The sequence below is a fragment of the Otolemur garnettii genome, unplaced genomic scaffold, assembly GCF_000181295.1.
Source record: "Otolemur garnettii isolate 467f Iridium unplaced genomic scaffold, OtoGar3 scaffold00002, whole genome shotgun sequence".
NCBI lineage: Eukaryota > Metazoa > Chordata > Mammalia > Primates > Galagidae > Otolemur > Otolemur garnettii.
This window is the reverse complement of record NW_003852397.1, coordinates 30,633,530-30,640,649: the sequence shown is the minus strand read 5'-3', so window position 1 is coordinate 30,640,649 and position 7,120 is coordinate 30,633,530. Positions and strand designations below refer to the sequence as shown.

Here is a 7,120-nt window from a genome sequence, read left to right as displayed (position 1 = left end):
GTGAAGGGAGGACAGTTAAACAGGTATGCTCTGTCAGCCGTCTTGAATAGGAATTTTCATTATAATATTATTATTGACAGGTAAACCTAATTTTCTCTATCAAGAAGACTGCAAATGAGATGAGAGCTATGTATTTGGGGTTGCTCTAAGATGTAAATTACCACTTAGGAGCTGATTCAATTATCTGCTGATTCACCTCACCGCTAAGGGTCTGCTCAGAGTAAGCCTTCCAGACTAAAAAAGGTATTGACTCAAAGAAATCTTCCTGAAGGAAGAGCTCAAATGAAAAATGGGGGAGTCGGCTCAGCACCTGTGGCTCAAGTGGCTAAGGCGCCAGCCACATACACCTGAGGTGGCAGGTTCAAATCCAGCCCAGGCTGCCAAACAACAATGATGGCTGCAACCAAAAAAAAAAAAAAATAGCTGGGTGTTGTGGCAGGCACCTGTGGTCCCAGCTGCTTGGGAGGCTGAGGCAGGAGACTCGCTTGAGCCCAGGAGTTGGAGGTTGCTGTGAGCTGTGATGCTATGGCACTCTACCCAAGGGGACAGCTTGAGGCTCTGTCTCCAAAAAAAAGAAAGAAAGAAAAAAGGGGAAGCAAAGAAAGAGGGAAGAAACTGATGAATAATTCACCTGCAGGATGAACATAGGAAATAGAAAGGCTCAGGCCCGGAGGAGCTCACCAAGAAGGAGGTCCAGACAGCAGATGGGGAAATAAGGACAAGCATGGCTGACCACTTTCCTATTTGTTCTAGCCCATGTCTATTTTCCTGGAGAAGTGAGCAGTAAAAACCTCCAGTTATTACTGAAATAAATACAATTGAATTTATATGTTGTAGGTTTTAAAACCTTTAGTTAATGCTAAAATATGAGCATCAACAACAACAGAAACTTTGTTTTTCTCAAAGCAGCAAAGAGCTGAGAGGATGACATTCAACTCTGCCAAGAGAAAGTCAGAACAAGAAAAGTGTCTCCTAGCATGAATAAAAGTGTTCTCCTAGCATGAAAAAAAGTGTCTCCTAGCATGAAGAAAGGGGTCTAGAGGCCACCAGTATGCAGTGTAGGAAGGAGAGGAGTATATAAATAATCCAGACTCTAATCCAGACAGTGCTACTTTCAAGGTACGAAATTTGGGGAAGGATACTGAAATATTCTCCAAGTTTTGGTTGGCTTCAGCACTGGCAAAAATGAAATAATGATGATAATACTATTATGGGCTGATTTGTGTCCTCTCCAAAAATTCACATGTTGAATTCCCAATCCCCAGGACTTCAGAATGTGGCTTTGAAAGAGCTAATTGAAATTAAATGAAGCCATTGGAGTGGACCCTAGTTCTATAGGACTAGTGTATGTGTAAGAACAGGAGATCAGGACATAGAAACACACAGGGGAAGACCACGTGAAGACACATGGAGAAAATGGTCATTTACTAGCCAAGCAGAAAGGCCATCAGAAAACCCAACCTACCAATACTTTGTTCTTAACATGGAGCTTCTGGATTTGTGAGGAAATAAATGTCTATTGCTTACATCACTCAGTCTGTAGCAGCCCTAGAAAACTAATATAAATACCAACATTTTGGCTCGGCGTCTGTGGCTCAAGTGGCTAAGGTGCCAGCCACATACACCTAAGGTGGTGGGTTCAAATCCAGCCCAGGCCCACCAAACAACAATGATGGCTGCAACCAAAAAATAGCCAGGTATTGTGGTGGGCGCCTGTGGTCCCAGCTGCTTGGGAGGCTGAGGCAGGAGACTTGCTTGAGCCCCGGAGTTGGAGGTTGCTGTGAGCTGTGATGCCACAGCACTCTACCCAGGGGGACAGCTTGATGCTCTGTCTCAAAAAAAAAATAAAAATAAATAAAAATAAATAAATACCAACATTTGTGAGAATTAAATGAGAAAAGGTAAAACATTAGGATAAAATAGACATTAAATGGTTATCGTCTGATCCCTTCCCTGGTTGAAATGGTTTTTAATCTGTAAGTTGGCCATTTGAGCAAAAGAGGGTCAAATATATTACATGGCAAAAGTCTAGCCCCTGAGCCTCTGAACTCCAGAAAACATAGACTGAGGCTGGGGTTCCAGCCCAGGCTGGGCCTGCTAAGCAATAATGACAACTGCAACAGAAAAATAGCCAGGTGTTGTGGCAGTCCCTGTAGTCCCAGTTACTTGGGAGGCTGAGGCAAGAGAATCACTTAAGCCCAAGAGTTGGAAGTTGCTGTGAGCTGTGCCATCATAGCACTCTATCAAGGGTAACAAAGTGAGACTCTGTTTCAAAAAACAAAAACAAAAACAAATAAACACTTCCTATATGCTACTTGTTTCTACAGATAAATAAATCATACCTTTTTTTTTTTTTTTTTGAGACAGAGCCTCAAGCTGTCCCCTGGGTAGAGTGCTGTGGCATCACAGCTCACAGCAACCTCCAACTCCTGGGCTTAAGTGAGTCTCCTGCCTCTGCCTCCCAAATAGCTGGGACCACAAGTGCTTGCCACAATGCCTGGCTATTGGGGGGGGAGGTGCAGCCATCATTGTTGTTTGGCAGGCCCAGACTGAGGATTCGAACCTGCCACCTGAGGTGTACATGGCTGGTGCCTTAGCCACTTGAGCCACAGGCGCTGAGACAAATCATACCTTTTGAACGAAACTAACTGATATGGCTGAATCAACACTTTGAGACCCAAACCCATGAACTTTGTAATATGTAATATTTCTGCAAAAATTGCTTCATCATCATTCTTTTTATCTGTGAGCATTTATTGAGAGCAAGACCAGATCTTGTATGAAGCTCTGTCTCTATGAATAACACATGGGAAGCTCATCTTTCATAATATCTCCAACTCTGTGACTCCAAAAGTGAGAGCAGGCCCATCAACTGCCCAAAGTGTAGTCCCTCAAATAACTGAGCAGCCAGGTGTCTCATGTTAATCAGCAATTCAGGAAGTCTTCCTCCCTTACATGACAGTTCCCATGCGTGACCCATAGATGGCACTAGTTGGCTACAAGAAGTACTTAAAAAAAAATTCAGAAACTGTACTATGGGAATTTTCAAAAAAAATACAAAACAGAGAAGATATCATAATGAACCCACATGTACCCATAGTGTCAAGAGTTGTCAATATTATTTACTTACTTTATCCCCCAAATTTGTGAGCATTAAATGAGAAAAGGTAAAAAAAATGGGATAAATAGGATAAAATAGACATTAAATGATTATCTTCTCATCCCTTTCCTCATTGAAATGGTGTTTAATCTGTAAGTTGGCTATTTGGGTCACAAAAATTCTAGTGTAACTCTGACACTATAAAATAATAATTTTTGTGAAATCATCTCCACACTAACGTCTTAATATTTCTTAGGTTACTCAGAATTGGTAACAATGACACTGGATTATTTGGAATCAAATCTCAGACATCATAACATGTCCTCTATACATATTTTAGTATATATAAATAAACATTAAGAGAGAGATGAGCACCTGGACCAGACTTAAATCTGTCAGAGTTTTTATTTATGTTAAACAACTAAAGTTGAATTCACAAAGATTTTTTTTTTTTTGAGACAGCCTCAAGCTACCCCCTAGGTAGAGTGCTGTGGCATCACAGCTCACAGCAACCTCCAACTCCTGGGCTCAAGCAAGGCTCAAGCAAGTCTCCTGCCTCAGCCTCCCAAGTAGCTGGGACCACAGGCACCCACCACAATGCCCAGCTATTTTTTGGTTGCAGCTGTCATTGTTGTTTGGCGGGCTGGGGCTGGATTCAAACCCGCCACCTTAGGTGTATGTGGCTGGCGCCTTAGCCACTTGAGCCACAGGTGCCAAGCCCACAAAGAATTTTTTTTAATGAGGCAATTCATATTCCATTCCAGTGGATCTTAACTCAAAGTACTACAATTCTCTGTTTTTCCTTCTACTACTTCCCTTGCCAGCTTTAGTTTCTTTCCCCTCTATCATTTGCATAGCCTCAAGTCCCATAAGTGACCATAAAGTGAATACTGAGTGACTTTATTTAGGCAACTTACAGTTTTGCCAAAGTTTTCTTACAGCACTTTGTTTGTTATTCATAATGAGGAACATTAAGAAACAGTCAGTGGGGGGAGCGCCTGGGCTCAAAGGAGTAGGGCGCTGGCCCCATATACTGGAGGTGGTGGGTTCAAACCCAGCCCTAGCCAAAAACAGCAAAAAAGAAAAAAATAGAGAGAGAAAGAGAGAGAGTGAGAGAGAGAGAGACAGTGGAACAATTCATTTCAAATTAAAACTATAGGTTGTGTTCATGGGAAGTTTGGGGGTGAGTCTTGTATTTGAAAACAACAATATTAATAATTTTCCATTCTACGGGCTTCACATGTACTGTCAGTAATCAATTGGGTTCCACCTCGATTCCTCACTCACTTCAAATTGACCTCAAATGACCATGCATTCAGGCTAGGAAAGCAGGGGCTGGGAAACATTTCAAAGAGCAATAGGGAGCTCCACGCCCAAGTCAGCTAGGGTCTGCCCGCCCAGACTTCAGTAGACCTCACCAAAATGCCATCTCAGATGGAGCACACCATGGAAACCATGATGCTCACATTTCACAAATTTGCCAGGGATAAAGGCTACTTAACAAAGGAGAATCTCAGAGTGCTCATGGAGAAGGAGTTCCCGGGATTTTTGGAAAATCAAAAAGACCCTCTGGCCTTAGACAAAATAATAAAGGACCTGGACCAGTGCTGAGATGGCAAAGTGGGCTTCCAGAGCTTCTTTTCCCTAATTGCGGGCCTCACCATCGCGTGCAATGACTATTTTGTAGCACACATGAAGCAGAAGGGCAAGAAGTAGGCAGAACCGAGCAATTACTCTGCCCTGAAAAGTGTTCTCTCAAAGGACTGCTTCAGACATCTGCCCCACAGCTTCTCCCTGGCTAAGGATTTCATGAGCAGACCAGGATCCTTAGAATATATACAAATAAAATCCAACTCCCATTTGTCTAAGCAGAGAAGAAAAAGTTAATTAAATGCCAGATGAGCTTTTGTTTTTTACATTGTTTGCATCCCCTTTGCCCTCAATAAACATAATCCTTTTTTTAGTTCCAAATTTAAAAACAAACAAACAAACAAAGAGCAGCATGGGTGGGAAGAAACTCAGAGAAAGTATGGATTGGAGCCTTGTCACCAAGAGACCTTCAGCAAGTCACCAGACTCGCTGTGCCTCAGTTTTTTCTTCTGCACTATGGGAATAATCATAAATTAACAAACAAAATTAAAGCACAGATGGAAGGAAATGTGAAAGTGCATTTTTCTGCTCATAAAACGTGGCACACACTCGTGAAGTCAGGCAGCATGGCACGGTGGCTCGGGGCAGGGATTCAGGTGGCAGAATCTCAGTAATGAATGATCTGGGGCAGGTGACTTTACCTTTCTGAACCACAGTTTCGACATCTGCAAAATAAGGTTCATTACAGAACTTCATCCTAGGGATATTTTATAGATTAAAGGTCAGAGGCCAATACAGCACACGGCAGAGTCTTGACACACATCTAGGCTGAAGCACGCCAGAATCACAGAAAGTAAACAGACTGGAGAACATTTCCTACGAGGACCCTTTTGCCCTGCTCATTCAAGTTCACATCTCTATTTCCTGGCATCAGACTCACCCCAGAGCTTCTCTAAATTCCCAATTGGCCCTTTGGCCCACTGTGGCCTTCCCAGGGTCCTTCAGACCAGGTCTCACCTTCTGGAGGGAGGTGTTAGGCAAACCTACATTTCTGGACCTGAAACCAAGGGAAACAGGGCTCCTGGGCTAAAGGCCGGGGAACGCATATTCTTTCCTCAGCCTTCCCGTCATCATATGCAACTTCATGTAGTCAGGGCCAAGTGTTGCTTAAAGAAGATGACTACTGTTTCTGTGCCGCAGGCACAGATGAGTTAGGATGCCAAACGCAGTGACTCACTTGCTTCTAATAACATGTACAGACATGTTGCTCTGTCCATCTTCAAGGAGGCTGCAGTTGAGGAGGCTCAGGTTTCCCCTGAGCAATTTGCTTCCTGGCTCTCAAATGGGAGGTATGTGGGAAGGAGCAATGCCTTAGAATAAGTCTGGTCTCAGTTCTCACAAGTCTGTGGGACTAGCAGTAAGGCAATTAGCATCAATCCCATCTTGTTTTCTCATCTGTCATTTTAAAATCAACCTCCCACTCAAGAATGATATTTAATACTATTGATGCTCTTAAAATTGGGATCTTAACAAAGAAAAACTTGTAACAGACGCCCATGACTACTGCTCAAATCATTGCTGAGGCACTTAGAGACCCAGTAAAGAGCTTCTGTTTGCTTGTGGTGTTTCTAAGAGCCGTGGAATGAAGGCGGGTTTCTTTGCAAATTTCCCATAAAGCTCCCTATAAACAAATGTACACCAACAAATACAGCCACCTCTCCTTTTTTGTGATATCAGTTGAAACCATTAGCCACAGACAGTGCTTTTGCTATTCAAACAAAAACCTGCATAGGATAAGTAAATAGAAAAAGAGAGAGAGAGATAATTACCTCTTGTAAGAAGAGGGAAGACGGAAAGGTAGTTACCGGGGCAGCATCTCTCTCCCACCCACAGAAGAAACTCCAGCATTTCCCAAACCTATCTGACCAAATGATACAATAAATTGATAAATTACATAAAAATAGATAATACAGTATGTTAATATTATGTCAAGAAGCTACTCCTTGGCAAAAACAAATTTTAAAAAAATACTGGATTGAAGAAGTCACCTACAGCATAATTTCTCAAAATCTCTAATTTATTTATTTTTCATTTTCTTAGCGCCTCTAATTTATCACTGTGCTTCATAACATTCCAAGAAAGTAAAGAACATCTGAAGTGTTTCCTAAATATATTTTATGAAATATAAATATATGAAACTTTTTTATTCACAGATTATGTAAGAAATTGGAGGAAAGTTTCCTAGGCCTATATTTTTTAAATCCCATATGCTTAGAGTAATTACATTACCCACAAAAGCAAAAGATAAACACTCAAACATAAGAAGAAACAAACCTGTTTTAGGTGAAAGTTTGTATTCTAGATTCTACCACTTGCTACCTAGGAACCTCCCTGCTCTCCTTCCTCTAAAACACACATGACTTCATGAGC

The 7,120-nt window shown here is 41.9% G+C and overlaps 1 pseudogene; it reads left to right on the top strand.

Annotated features, from left to right (window-relative positions):
* The first annotated feature begins 4,522 nt into the window (after positions 1-4,522).
* On the top strand, positions 4,523-4,816 carry LOC100964091 (annotated as a pseudogene).
* The last annotated feature ends 2,304 nt before the right edge of the window (positions 4,817-7,120 follow it).